Source organism: Anser anser (assembly GCF_964211835.1).
Source record: "Anser anser genome assembly, contig: HAP1_SCAFFOLD_137, whole genome shotgun sequence".
In the NCBI taxonomy this organism is placed as follows: Eukaryota; Metazoa; Chordata; class Aves; order Anseriformes; family Anatidae; genus Anser; species Anser anser.
Genome location: NW_028154091.1, coordinates 175,890 through 191,163, shown reverse-complemented (window position 1 = coordinate 191,163; position 15,274 = coordinate 175,890). Strand labels below are relative to the sequence as shown.

The 15,274-nt window shown below is 46.5% G+C and overlaps 1 pseudogene across 1 annotated transcript; it reads right to left on the bottom strand.

Moving 5' to 3' along the window:
• Positions 1–7,072: 7,072 nt before the first annotated feature.
• LOC310890815 (zinc finger CCCH domain-containing protein 11A-like) lies at positions 7,073–13,265 on the bottom strand (annotated as a pseudogene). The gene is made up of 11 exons: positions 13,083–13,265; positions 12,737–12,856; positions 11,831–11,954; positions 11,183–11,386; positions 10,537–10,656; positions 9,948–10,028; positions 9,421–9,531; positions 8,620–8,682; positions 8,266–8,361; positions 7,990–8,055; positions 7,073–7,476 (listed from the first exon to the last, which is right to left on the bottom strand). The product of its transcript is annotated as a zinc finger CCCH domain-containing protein 11A-like (transcript).
• Positions 13,266–15,274: the final 2,009 nt, after the last annotated feature.

Here is a 15,274-nt window from a genome sequence, read left to right as displayed (position 1 = left end):
TAACTTCCTATCTACCAGTGGGCCGCGTTCCCCTGGCACTCAGTCACTCCGCAGCACGGCAGCCACCTTTGTTCTAAGGATGGCAAATTCTACTTAGAAACGCTCTGTAGAAGAGTGATGTTGTCCCCTTTTAACACGATCCAGCCTGCAGCAAAGAGAAGGGAAAGAGGGGATTAGAGAGAGCCCAGAACCTGAGAATAATCTCGTGTTTTCAGAAAGTGTTTTGTGTGGTTGAGCAGGGTTTTGCCCATCATGCAGAGTGCAGGCCGCCTGGTATTACACGTTTCAAAGACCAGAACTGGTCTCAGGCAGGGACAGATTCTCCTTCATCCAGCAAAATCAGCAGCTCAAAAATCATCAGGGACAGAGATGTAGCCAGGAATTGCTCACTGAACTTCAACAGCAAGGCTCGTCACACGGTTGGTACGTCTCAGTGCTGCTACCTAGAAGGCTCACCCGGGCAGGTTTCAGACCGCGCGTCACTCGGGTTGCACAGACACACGACACACCCAGCTGTTTCCTTGATTTTGCCTTGGAGTGAATCTCCTCTGCGTCGTCCAGCGCCAAATTCACGTACTCGTCAAAGCCCTAGAAATCGGCAACAGTGGCAATTAGTTCAGCAACAACACGAACCATCGTCAGCTGTGCTGACCCAGGCTGGACAACGAAGACTAATTGTTAGAGAAGCACGATTTCTTTTTTCCCTTGGGCTAGTTTTTCTTGACAAGAAAAAATAGGATTGTGAATGAGGGAAAACAAACTAACGATGTAACGTGGGGTCGTGCTGACACTCACGATGATGCAGCCTTCTATCCGCACGTTCACTTGCTCAGCCACACCTGGATCCTCGAGCTCTGCAGAACGAAGGAGGAGAGTAAATTGGAACACAAACACCGCGAGCAGTTTTGTTCTCTCTCATGTGTTCAGAAATACCCGCTAACCATAGCCGCTAGAGCTCCCAAAAACTCCAAGGAGCAACTCTCAGGGGCAGTTTCAATTAACAGTCTGACATTTTAGAGTCTTATATGACTGGGTGAATACTACACGTTTGCTGAAGGACACGTTTCCAGTCACAAGGGAACACTCCTGCACGCCCGGCTGCACGATCCCACTCCCGTTAACACGAGGGGGAAACGCCGGGCTGCGCAGCAGCTCCTTGTACCCACCACCACGCCGCACAGCTCTCCATTCCCCACAAACCTGCCCCGAGCAACGGGTGGGAGCCGAAAACTCAGCGAGGGAGATCCCCGGACCCTCCCCGCTCCCCCCACCCCCTCCAAATCCCCATCCCCATCCCCTCCCCGTCCTCTCCCCGCGCTACTCACGCTCTGCAGGTAGCGGAAGATGAGGTTCTGGGGCACTGCGTGAAGGGCTCAGCACGGGGACAAGAGCTCCAGGCCCGGGACAAGGCCTCAAGACAAGGCCTCAAACCCTGCAACGAGGCCCCAGGGCCCCGGGACAAGGCCTCAAGGTCCGGGCCGAGACCCCTGAGGCCCGGGCCGCCCCTCACCCGCTCCCCTGTCGCTCCCCGGCCGCAGGAAGGCTACGATGGGCTGCACCATCACCGTCTGCACCTTCTGGTCCTGCCCGCGGTACGCCATGGCTGCCGCCGCCTCGCTGCTCCCGCCGCCCCTGCTGGGCCGCCTCCGGAAGCCCCTGAGGCCGGGCGGGAGCGCACAAGGGACGCTGGGATGCTGGAGGAGCGTGGGGGGCCGCTCTAGCAGGCCGGGAGGACCGCGTCTCTATGGTCGCAGGCAGGAGTCCCTGCGCCAGCTTTATTGGTGAGCAGCGAGGCTGGGGGGGGGAGGGGGGCAAGACAGCCTTAAATAAAATACAAATATAAAAAGTGTTATAAATGGCTGTTATAAATCCAAATAGGATTACAATCAAAGTTTACAATTTATTAAACGAATAGAGGCAAGCAAGCAGCGCTGGGTGCGCCGGGAGTCTCTGCTCCCCCAGGACGCACACCTGTTACGTAAGGCGGCTGGTTTTGATGCTCCCAGGCTAATACATATTCATTACTACTTCGAGAAGAGGCAGGGTTATTAGAATTGGTTTCCGGAATCCGAAACCCCTCCCAGGGGCGCCTGCGTACCAGTCTCTGGTGGTCTCTCGGGGCTTGCTCGGGCTGAATGCTGGTTGTCTTCCTCCCAGGCTTTTGTCCTTCAATTGTCCTTCATCTCCCCCTTCCTCCTCGTTTGGGAGCCTCTGCGCCGGATTTCAGAAACTCTAGCAACATCCCCTGCAGTAGTCAGCACTTTTCCCTAAAAACCCCTTTGTTCTCTTATCACCTAGACCCGGGCCTCGATGTTAACCCTTCAAATCCCTTAGTGACACGAATTGCTGGACCATTCCTTACAAAAGGAAGGATAAAATATGTAGAGGAGCAATGGCACACGCGAAAGCCCAGCGCCGCGGGCAGAGGCAGCGAAGGTTGACGGCAGAACAGTGCTCGGTTTGAACACGGAGAGGGAAAGCGAGGGGAAGGTGGCCGAAGCCGGCCGCAGTCTCTGAGCTCTCCTCCTCCTGATTGTTTTCTCTCAAAGACATTTCTGTCTGTGTGCGGGCACCCGGAGCCGGCAGAAGTCCCCGTGAAGTCCTTCGGCAGGACGGAGGGCTGCGTGGGCTCCAGTGAGAGAGGGAGTTAGGAGAATCTTATCAAGTAGAGATAGAGCGCTGACGGCATTAAACTAGGATGCTACTTAGTGTCTTTGCTAACTATGGTGCATTGTGCCAATTAACTAAAGCAAGAAGCCTTGGGCCCCTTACCAAGGTCAGTCTCCTAATAAGAGAGCGAGCCTATCTTAAGAAACTGGGAGAAACTGGTCCTGCAGGTGGACAAGAGCCAAGGAGCAACTGAGTCTGTGCAAAGACAAGAGGTCAACTAGCGGTGACGAGGAAGAGTCATCAATCTTCATGCCCACGACCTCCCGTGCTGCCCAGCGCTGAATAAACATACCTACTTTACAATCTCACTGATTGTGGAGTCCGTTTTCCGCAAGTCGCCAGCAGCGGTTTCTTCCGCAGAGGTTTTCCCAGAGCCGCTTCAAAGCTTCCCTCGCGGAGCTGGGGCGTCGCAGGGGGTCGTCAAAGCACGCACGCGCACACACACACACACGCACACACACACACACAGGCGTTGTTGTCCAAACAGAAAGTATTTACAACAAATTCGACAAGCGGTTTTCCTCTGCCAGCAGCAAATGCCTGAGGGCCCCTACAGCTTCACAAATCATAGCACAAAGAGCCTAAAGTTCCTCTAAAATTTAGGGAAATAATTCAAAATAGATCTGCTAGGGGAAAACGATCACTGGCGGCAGGGTACACAATACACCCGAGCCTCAGCTCTCCTCCGCAGAGTCAGTGCCCACGCCCAAGTGCGACGCTGATGGCACCCGAACATTTGCTGTAGCAGGCAGCAGAGCCAGCAGCTCAGGGGAGCAATTTTAAAAACCAGGAGGCACTTAAACCAACCCTTAATTGACCCAGTTACTGCAGGAGAGTCCCGACTACTCGCCCTGGAGTCCTACTGTCACCAGCAAAAAGCACCAACCAAAGCTTGGGGGAACTTTGGTACAGCACAAGAGAAGGGAGTGGGGGTAGCGTAGCCGTATCGCAGAGCTGCTGCTTTTCACACCATTTTATCATCCCTGATAATTGAAAGTAAGGCCGGGTGGGCTGACCCCACCACCACCACTCCTGGCAGCATGTTTGGTCCACAACGCTAGAATAATTATTCTGCTCCCTCCCGCCCCTACAGCTTCATCATCTGAAAAGATTACAGTCAAAACAATGGCATACACAAATAAAAGTCAAGAGTTGACATAGTAACTCCGGGATTTGGGTATCAACTGTCCGAGAAATCAGAACACCCAGGCTTCACAATGTGCCCAACATCGAGCTGTGCCAAGGGGGGGGCGGAAGGAAGAAGCTTTCCGTTTAAGCCTTCAGAGCATCGCTCCATCACTACGTCAATTCACAGCCACCACAGCGTGCCGATGGACATCTTTCTGTGCCAAAAGAAACAAGTGCTTTGTCCTCTTGATATCAAAGGTAGCCACCTATAGTTACGGAACCATGCACAAGACCTTAACTCTGACCAGCAGGGAAACTTAGGACAACTGAGTGCAGATCCTGCCAATTTCTACCAGTTCCAACTGTGCTTTAAGTCTCATTGCAAAGCCTCAGTTAGAAAAAGGATCACCTCGGGGTATCCAACAAGAAGAAGAGTTGTTTTTTTTTTGTTTTTTTTTGTTTTTTTAATATACCATAGGACTATGCAGTTCAATCATCAATCATCTTGGAAAGCTCAAGGAGGAGGTCATCCTCATCCTTCCCTGGGTCCAAGTCGAGCTCGGCTTCCAGTATGCCGTCTGAGAGTTCCCAAAGTAGCGTCTCTAAATCCTCGTCTACAGATACGGGCGCGTTGCCTGTGGAACTCAGCCGGCGTGTCCTTGCTTCTTCTAGCTGGGAAGAAGCTGAAGTCGAGCTTGAGAACTCCATTGGCTCCACAGATTCTGCCTGGCTTCCAAGATGTGCTTCAGGTCTTGGCAGAGCAAGGAAGAGAACAATCAGTATATGCCATTTCTTAACGGGAAATCCCTTTTCTGCAAACCGGCTCTTAAAACCGTAGCCAACCCCTCCTGCACTTCAATCTTACCCAGGGATTGTTATTCAATTAACCCAGGGCGACATTTAGAGCCCAATATATTAGCAGGTACATTTTTCAGTTTGGGGGTTTCTCTGTGAAGCCAGAGCACCTGGAGTCTAGCAAAGATGGTTCAATTGTTGTAGCAAGAGGCACTTTGCCACCTTGCTTAATTTTCCTGTAAAAATGTTAAGAAGTCTCCATCTGCAAATATCTGTTTGCTAAGTTAGTCATTTTTCCCACGGCACACTCAGCAGAGTTTGCTCCCCACTACAGGAAGCTGATCTGCAGCCATCACTTCCCTCTGCTCTCCCTGCACTCTTGTCACCTTGTATGTTTGTTCGGGTGGCATTCTTGAGGACCAAAAGGCAGAGGACACTACTCATCATTTATCACCTCACGAGGAAGTAGGAGAACTTCACCTCATCCTCATTTAGGTATTCAGACAGAGCAAGAAGTCACTGGAAAGCTGTACCGACTTGCAGCATTTAAAGAAAGTAAGTCTAATTAAGCATTCCTGCTAGCTGCTAGAAAGTCATTTCACGTGACTTATTCCTCTGATGGATTTGGGCTTTAATTATCTCAGAACCCTCCTTTTTTCCCCACGTGTGACAGAACTTATGTTTCACTGGGGATATACACCGATTGAGAAAAAGAACAAGTTGTGGTCATCACCTGTTTTGGGGATTTTCTTCAAGTCTGGTGGCTGGGACGTGCTCCAGCGTGGCTGGAACAGCCTAGAAAGCAGCAAAACAGCATTTAGGACTCATGGGTAAAAGATTCCTTACTAGCTTTTTCCTCCATGCTGCTTCTCCTCTGGCATTGCGGAGCCTTAGCCAAAATACAAAACCAAGGTGCTCCTGAAGAAAGTTAATATTCACTTGGAGGTTACTAATGATCTTGTGTCTTTTAAGAACACAGCATTAATGGACAAAATCCTCCACACCAGAGAAATCACAGAATCACAGAGGACTAAGTAAATAGTGCCATTAATCTAATAAATATGGAAGGGTACTACAAGAATTCTGTAGGCAGCTACTGGATTTAAAAGGAAACAGAAAGCCTGTAGAACTTTTGAGTTTTCCATCTTTTCTCCTAGAGGAGGGTGTAAATTTTACAAGGGATCCATTTCTGCATTAGCCCCTGTCCTTACCATAGCTGCTTTTTTGGCTGGAGGTCCCATTGTGTCAGCGTCAGAGGCAGTCCGTGGCTTCACAGCTGCTACAGCAGAGGGAAAACTGCCAGGTGCCTTACGTTTCAGTGCCTTCTTCTTGGGGGAAGCGACTTTCCCATCCCAAGGCTTCGCAAACATGTTAAAGTTGGCTAGAGTAAAAGGAAGAGAGAACTGATACAGTCTTGCTCTGCCTCATGAAAAATCCACGTTCTCTTCCTCATTTCCACGGCCCGTCTACACAGTTAACTGTATTTGGCCAGCAGAATTACACTGCCATTGCCTGGATTCTCAGCAATATCTTCCACATAGTAAACTCCGTCTACCAACAATCCATACAAAGGAACAAAGGAACTGAATAGCTACAGTAAATCATAATCCAGGACGAGGGAAACTCAGACACAGAGCGATCCCAAGTGCAAGCAATACTCTAAGACGTTGTATGAAGTCTAGTAAGATTCACAAATGTTGACAGCTTTTGTATTTAAAGTCTTGCTCCCTCTAGGAAAGGAAAAGCAGCAGGTATAGTAAGACAAGAGAGTGTATGCAACTGTTGTACCAGCTTCCTCTCCCCTGCAGTGATGTCCCACAAAATCTATTAAGTTGTTCTACAAAATCCAAATTTGTAGAGTCATATTCTAGTCTCCCATTCCTGACCTAACATCTGGCTGGCAGGAGAAGAAACGAAAGAAAGCTGGGTACTTGTTTTCTTTGTGTGTTTATTTCCTCGTGTCCCATGAGACAGAGAGAAAGGCTACAATGTGCAGTGCATGCAGCCTTTAAGCCCTCCTTATCTCCCTCACACAATCTCATTTTACAAAGTTGATATAATCTTAACAACGAGGCCTTTGATCCTCTGTCATTTTTGACAGAAACTGGCCCCCCACATTAAGACGCTGAAGCATGCTTTACAAACACATACACGTGTCAAGTTAAGCAACACATGCCAAAGAGGAAGGTGAACTTGAACTCAACGCAGGGAGGACTTCATACCATAAACAGATGGCAGAAAAAAACAGAATACCAAAATTAGACTAAAAAGCCCCTCAATGTGTTAATTTTCTAGTGGGAAATACAGAATACCATCACGTAATTAACGAAAACAGACATGGTTGCATGTTCTGGCCCTTCTTTGCCTTTGAACTTTGCAGCCTTAAACTCTTTTATCCTCTGCATTGAAGGAAAAAGCAAAGCAGATCCTGAGCAAACGGAACTTGCTCAATATGGGAAGCACCTCACCGGGGCAGGTATTAAAGCATCTTATTACCTGATAGCTTTGTGTTCCATAACGATTTCTGCCCGGCTGGGGCAGGTCCAGGTTGTGCTGGGGGAGCTGGCACATTTTCTCCACTCTGCTGCATCCGCAGAGCTTTCTCGCGCTTTATTTCTTCCAGGGTTTTAACACGCACTTCTCCTTCTGGCTTGGCTTTACCTGCCGGCTCCTTCGACTGCACTTTGCTGGGCCCGGAAAGAGTGAGCACGCTCTGCTTCTTGGGCTCACCCTCAATTTTTGCCCCTGCGCTGGGATCTTTGGTTTTACCATGCCATTCAGCCTGGGCTTTGGCTTGACATTCTCGTCTCTGAAGAGCTCTCTCACGACGGATTTCCTCCAGTGTTTTCACATGGACCTCTCCCTTTGGCTTAGCAGCCTTCCCTGTCATCATCAAGAAATGAGAAGCGCCAACATTTAAAGAGAGTCCAACAATAGTTTAAGTCTCCAAAATTTGTCACAGTACTAAGGAAAACTAAGCCTGAGCGTTCCCAATAACGCATCTTAGGACAATAGCCTAACATTCTCCTCCTCCTCTGAGCCACTTGTTGTATTTTGAAGACCAGCCCTATCCAGAGAGAGTTGCTACACAGAAATGCTAGTTTACTTGATTACTTTTTCAGACTGCATTTCAAATTCCTGCTCCCGGCAGTGGCTCTATTCTAATTGTATATGATGGTTCACAGAAGCAGCTTAAAACCTTGACAAGGCACAAGCGGAAAATAAACACACACCTAGAGCCAGATTTCTGATAGTGGCTGTCAGAAGAGCTTCAGCACTCGAGCAAGAGGAATCAGTTCTTTGTTTTCATTTGAATTCCTTTTTAGGGCTGTATGAAAACGGTCTAAGTTCACGGAAAGGAAGAAGGAGAAAGTATATTTAATAGCCAGTTGTTACCTTTCGCAGTACTAGTCCGTTGAGAAGGTAATCCTAGCCTCTCCTTCACAGACTTGGGAACTTGAACTGCAAAACAGAAAAAGACCAAATTAGGGAGGCTGCATAAACGTCAACTTTGTGTTCACATTCAAAAACAAGGCAGGAAAGGTAACTTTGAATCCCGGTGATTAAGACCTCAGCCAACATGCAAAAAGAAACATCGCAGGAAAAGGACAAACAGAAAGCCTAACTACAAAACCCGTGAATCACATCCAGATGCCTGTTTAGTAGCTGTACCTCTCTTTGGTGCTTTGTCAGCATTTCCCGGAACCTCCACCTTCTTCCCCAGCCTTTCAGCAAGGCTGCGCTTCACCGGAAGGGCGCTTACATCAGCTTCAGACAGAGAAAACAAGGAATATTTTAAGAACATTTCTTTGCAGGAAGATTTGAGAACAGTCAACCACAAGCTTCTATTTTTCAAGCATATTTTCATAAAATTGCCTTTCAGCTGCTAAATGGTTTTTTTGCCATTTCTGCAGTCAACACAGATCTCCACTGCAACGCATTTTCCTCTCATACGTCAAAAATACTCTTCAATGCAGTCATATAGAGAAGGCGGCACCTAAATAACAGCTCATAAAAAGTTCTTACCCACGGAGGCTTTCCGTTTTCCTTGTTTCTCAGCAAGATCTAGTCGAACCACAGGTTCCTCCCCTAAAACAAAAGTAAAATTTTTCTATTTCATAGAAACCAGTAGCCAATAGAAATAGTATACTGTTAGCCCATGTCCAAAAAAAACCCAGCAAGGCACTGTTTTGACAGCTAAACCACACAAACTCATATTTCAACTATAATTAACTTAGAAAAAGTATCCATAGTCTCAGTGTTTGCCTCAAATTCCAGCTGAATGTAGTCGAGAATGAATCTGAGTCTGCTTGACAGCTATACTTTGTGCAGAACAGAGCTGCATAAGCAAGCAGAATATTATTAGGTACAAATGCTGAGAAATATTCCTTTCTAAGGTGAATGTCTATGGGTAGAAGTACTTCTTCACTTCTTTCCCTTTCAAAGGAATTTGCACAACTCTAAACAATATAATTTATACACAGACTCCTATCGCACTACTGTCCACACGTGCCACTGTCAGCCTCTTTAAAGCTTCAGAAATTGCTTCTTACATAGCACTGTCCTCTAGAGCTCTTTCTTCTCGTTACTCTCCTGTTTTTCAGTTATCCCCCTATTTGCATACTGACACATTTTTTTCTTTCTCCTGCTACTGCACTTAACCTGAGCACCAAAGCTTTCCAGTACAACCAGGGACTTTCAGCATAAAAGCATGTTTTGAACAGAAGGCGGCAGCACCAGGAGGCTAACAGGGGTGAATTGCCTTCCTTCTTGCTTAACCTTCCAGTTTAGGAGTAATGAAATCAAAACAAAAGCATGAATTATTACCTTCCTCTGTAGACAGTGTCACAGTTCTCACCACTGTCCGGACATTTTCCTTTTCCGGAGCAGGAAAAATCATAGAATCGACGGGAGGAAGAGAAGATCTTGAAGGACCTTCTGCTCAGAGCAAGCAAAACATAAGGAAGTTTACCAAACAGAAAAAACTATCACGAAGAACAAAAAACTTTAATTATTCATTACTGTCAAACATACAGTGACCAGAGCATGCAAATAAGAGAGGTGACTAGTTTGCCTCTGGTTGCCCTTGGAATTCCCATCTAGAATACCAGCTGGCTGAGAATCAGGTTGCTCGATGCCCCCAGCTAAGCATGGAAGTCTATCCCTCAAGCAGCTCCCAGCCACCATCACCTGCCATTCTGAAGCCAATCAAATTTCACTTCTTTGGCAAAATAGTTGGATTCACCAAAGCATAGCCAGCTACCCGGTATTACTGGAAGAGGTTTTTTTTGAAAGAAAAATCATCACACAGGATGAAGGTGAACCGGGTAAGGAAGCAGGGAATATTAACTCACCACCGTGTCTCTTAGTTTTTTCCTTCATTTTCTGCAATTTGATTTCTTCAAGTGTTTTTATTCCAAAATTCAGACCGTCCTCTGAAAACAGAAAACAGTTAATGAGACTAAGGCTTAGAGGCACTCACTGAGGACCACAGATCCTCAGGCTTCTTAGTGCTCAGGAACTTTCAGAAGTATTTAGAATAAAGCCTGTCAACACTCCTCACAAGTGAAACAACCATAGAATCAATGGCATTTTGCCCCTCCTTTCACCCTTCAGGGTAAAAACTGTAGTTTTAATTTTAATCCATTTACGTGATATTAGATCCCTCTATCGTTAGATATGGCTTTCAACAGTGGTTGCCAGGCTGCACGTGCAGCCATTTAAACTCCATGCTGTGACCCTGTTTTGTTCTCCAAAAGGAAAGAAAAGCAGTTCAACTTTCTGACCCAATGGGCACATGATGGTATCAGGGAGAAATGAGATCATGGAAATAACCGAGTCCATTCAGCACCCCTACATTCTGTTGTGTTTTTACGCCACATTGCTTTTGAGTTAATTGTCAAGTTCTCCTTCCGATTTATCCTACTACAGGTGCTGGAATACCTTGTTTAGCAGTAGTAGCACTGGCTTTCCGAGTGGAAATCATCCGTAATCCATTTTGGCCTTCCTCAGCTGGTTGCTGGACGGGAGTTTTAGTTTCTTCTCCTTCCGCAGAAAGCTGGTCTGAAGGGGAAAAATCTATTCAGTTATGCATAGGCCAGATTGTTCGTGATTATGTAGCTCATGCAATGACACTTCAGTCCATGGTTCCTATAAAAAAGTTGGGGTTTTTTTGTTTTTTTTTTTTTTTTAATACAGCTACACTGACCTGATGAACTCGTAAGTAGACTACCCTAGGACAAAACATCTAGGACTCTAGATTCTCTCTGCAGCTTTAACTACTACACGACATATTACTCTTCAGACAAAAAAAAAGGAATTTCCTTCCTAGTTTCACATAGAGCTTTACACAACAGACCAGCTAAAGCCAAGAGTGGTTCTAAGCTTTCCTCCAACATTTCAGGTTCTGTCCACTGACTGCCAGACAAAGCCACCAGTGACCTGAGCGGACTGCCTGCCCTATCGCTAGTCAGACCTCAGGTCATCTGTGATTTATACATTCATTTACAGCACAAATTCCTTCCAAGAACCAAAGACTTACACAATCATTTACAGCACAAATTCCTTCCAGGAACCAAACCATGCTCACCATCATCATCTTCATCATCATCTGCAGCATTGATTACAACTGGAGGGTGTGTAGGGCTTGGGACATTTTCCGAGTTTTCCACTTTCATCACCCGCCTTAGCTATGGAGAGGGATTGGACTGGACAGAAAGTTTGTTTTGCTGCAGTGACATCTGAGCCACTTTCAAATCATCGTCCGCGGACTCAGGCGGACTTGGCAGTGTAGCTAGAGGAAGAGGAGGATCATCAGTAATATGGCAGTTTAAAACTTTGACCACAATGCACGAAGATGGTAGCTAAGGCAGATAACCTGCACAGGCAATGAATGCAGCATCTCCTTTTGCCCATCCCGCCACTGTTTACACCGTGAACAATGACTTGCCTTCAAACAACAACACATCTCCCTGCCACCCAGCAGAAGACGAAACAACAGAAAGCAAACTGCAAGGCAAATATCACACAAAGCAGAGAGAAGCTGAGCATGAAAGCAGAAAACAAATACCAGCAGTACAGCAGCAGTACACTCGGTTTAGCTGACCACCTAGGACTGCAGACCTTTTCCTGCACTCACAAATGAACGGTTACCTGATGTCTCCTACACTATTGGCACCCACTAAGTAATATGCAAAATTAATTCTTCAATACTTAAAGAAAAAGGACCTAAACTCACTCTTGCTTGGTGGTAAGAAGACGCCATCGATGTAACGTCCCTTTGCGTGATGAAAAGCACAGTTGGCTTTCTGACAGCCTACTGGCTGCTTCTGCCAGTAGCAGGGAATCTCAGCGCGCTTTTTCTGAAGACAGAAAGAAAGACAAGCTCGTGATAACATGCACCTAAGGTTTGCAAAGAGATGCACAGTTCCAGGTCACGACAGCGATAGGGCTGTCACAATACAGTGCTGAAACATCATTCCAAAGGTCAGTTTATCACGGAAGTATAGTATTTCCGGGCATATTCACAAAGTTTGCAGAAGCTGTAACCACTATGCACGTTTAGCCTTGTCATCATTCAGTTTGAGAAGACAGGCACTCTCAGACATCAGTTTAGGGTGGGTTAAACTAATACACCCAGGATTATACTAGGATTATTCAGAGGGAAAAAGAACATCTTAAATTGCCTACGTTAACTCTATCCAGAACTACTTCTCGGAGACTTCGTTCTTCTGCACCTTTAACTTTCCCCACTGCTTCCTAGCCCAGGCAGCTAGAACAGCATTATCTGAAGGACTCCGGGACACAAGAGACCTGATAGATCATTATCAAGCCTGCTCTCAGGAGGCTAGTACAGCCTGTTTATTACCCCCCTGCTCCAGCAGCTTTTAGCAGTCTAGTTAGCGGTTATTCTGCATCTGTTGAGAAAATACTGTCGGCGTCTAATAAAAGAAAATCTTGCTAAGACATACCTAAGGCATTGATTTTATTTCCCTCTCCTTCCTCCCACCCCCTCCCCTGCTAACAGAAACCAGTGTAATTCCAAAGCAAAGGACTCTGTCCTGCAAAAGCACAATCAGCACACCTACAGCACTGAAAAATGCTTTTGTTGATTTATTTTGAGAACACATCTTTAGGCACTCACATCAATTTCCATGTGTCTGAATCGGCAGACATTCCTGAAACAACGACCCTCCTGCCACAGCGTGCAGACTGTCTCGTTCCCCAGAGCAGCTTCACAGTGGCGGAAGGAACAGTTGTCTCCCTGTAACCAAAAGGAAACCAACAAGGAAAATATAGTACAGCCTCAAAAACGTCCATGCTACTGCCTCAGGTTGCTACGATTGAATTCAGAATCTATCTGGTTATCACGTTAACCAAAGACCAGTGTGCCTCCTCCTCCTACTCTACCCCTTCCTGAAAAAAAAGAAAAAAAAAAAAACAACAACAAAAAAACAAAGCAAAGCAAAGCAAAAGAAACCCAGCCATACCTTGGTACAGGTAGAATAGAAATAGAAGTAGCAATCGTCTCCTTGTTTAGACATGCCGACAAGTTCTGATAACAAGCTCGGATTCTCTCCACAGGGACTTCCTCTGCTCTTGGAGAGAGCTGTCTTCACCCTTGCTTGGGCTGAAAGTCTTCCACTGGCTTGTGATCAGTGAAATCTTCTTTTTAAAAGTAACCCTAAACAAAGTACCAACAAGTGAAAAATAATGAGTAACAAGCATTTTTCCAGCTTTCTTCTGTTCATCAAATTAGTCTCTTGAGGAGAGCAATGCCTTGAAATCAGCTGTTACGGGAACTAACACAATATTAAACTAAAGTTCTGTAAAGCTGCCAGGAGCTTTGTCAGCAAGTGTTCTCTTCCACGTCCTCAATAATATGCCTTGGAGCACATCCGGAAGCCTGAAAAGGGAGTCACTTCTTCAAAAACCACCTGATCATACATGCAAGGCAATGATCAACTATGGCTACGAGTAACTTCTACAGAACGCAGTATGACGCATTAAATAGCACGTTCCAGTCACTGTGGGTCTTCGAGTTCACCTACCTGGACAACCTCAGCAAAGTTATCGATCTTCAAAGACTTCCAGTTAACTTCTCCTGGAGGCCGAACCAACACTGAATCCGTGAATTAATGATAAAGGGGTAGGAAGAATTTGCCTCCTCACTTTGCCAAGGGAGCCTCTCATCCACAATTCAAACATAGGATGTGCTTTTAAACAGCTTATAACTAATGGAGGAAGCAAGTCCATCTGAACACTCTCTCAGACTGGAGACAGCCAGGGTTAGTTAGCTCTTCAAAAAATAAAAACCAAAAAAAAAAAAACCACAAAACAAAACAAAAACAAAAAAACCCAGTGCATTTAGAGATGAACTCGTGATTCAAAGTGGCTGCAAAAATGAGGCTCCATCTTCCACAGCCAGAAAATTTGACTTTTTTTTTGTTTTTTTTTTAATTCAAAATTCAGTATGTTCCAATCTCTGGTCTTCAAGATTTCTTCACCTATTAAGAAAACACTAAAACCTTTCCCCGTCTTTATTACCTGTACAGCAAAAAACACACCAGTGCACAGAAATACACAAATGTGCATACGCATACACACATATGTGTTTAGACACACACACGAGGAGTGAGTGATAGAAAGTTAGCGAGAGCGACAGTGGAAATCAGAAGTTTTGCCTTTTTGACACAGAGAGCGCGTAAAAACTCTCTCATTTTGAGGGAACTAGAAAAAAATGGAGGATCTACCAAATATTTTGATGAGTATGCCTTCGAGGCCAATGCTTTATACCATGAGTGATCTGGGGGCCAGCACACAAATATGCATACATATGTATCACACAGTATCACAGATTTCTAGGTTGGAAGAGACCTCAAGATCATCGAGTCCAACCTCCGACCTAACACTAAGTACTCCACTAAACCATATCGCTAAGCTCTACATCTAAACGTCTTTTAAAGACCTCCAGGGATGGTGACTCCACCACCTCCCTGGGCAGCCCGTTCCAATGCTTAATAACCCTTTCGGTAAAGAAGTACTTCCTAACATCCAACCTAAAACTCCCCTGTCGCAACTTTCGCCCATTCCCCCTCGTCCTGTCACCAGGCACGTAGGAGAACAGACCAACCCCCACCTCTTTACAGCCTCCTTTAAGGTAACTGTAGAGAGCGATAAGGTCGCCCCTGAGCCTCCTCTTCTCCAGGCTGAACAAGCCCAGCTCCCTCAGCCGCTCCTCGTAAGACTTGTTCTCCAGACCCCTCACCAGCTTGGTCGCCCTTCTCTGGACTCGCTCGAGCACGTCCATGTCCTTCCTGTAGCGAGGGGCCCAAAACTGAACACAGTACTCAAGGTGCGGCCTCACCAGAGCCGAGTACAGGGGGACAATCACTTCCCTAGACCTGCTGGCCACACTGCTTCTTATACAGGCCAGGATGCTGTTGGCCTTCTTGGCCACCTGGGCACACTGCTGGCTCATATTCAGCCGACTGTCAACCAACACTCCCAGGTCCTTCTCGGCCAGGCAGCTTTCCAGCCACTCATCTCCCAGCCTGTAGCTCTGCTTGGGGTTGTTGCGCCCCAGGTGCAGGACCCGGCACTTGGCCTTGTTGATCTTCATACAGTTGACCTCAGCCCATCGCTCCAGCCTATCCAGATCAAATATGTACATGCATACAGG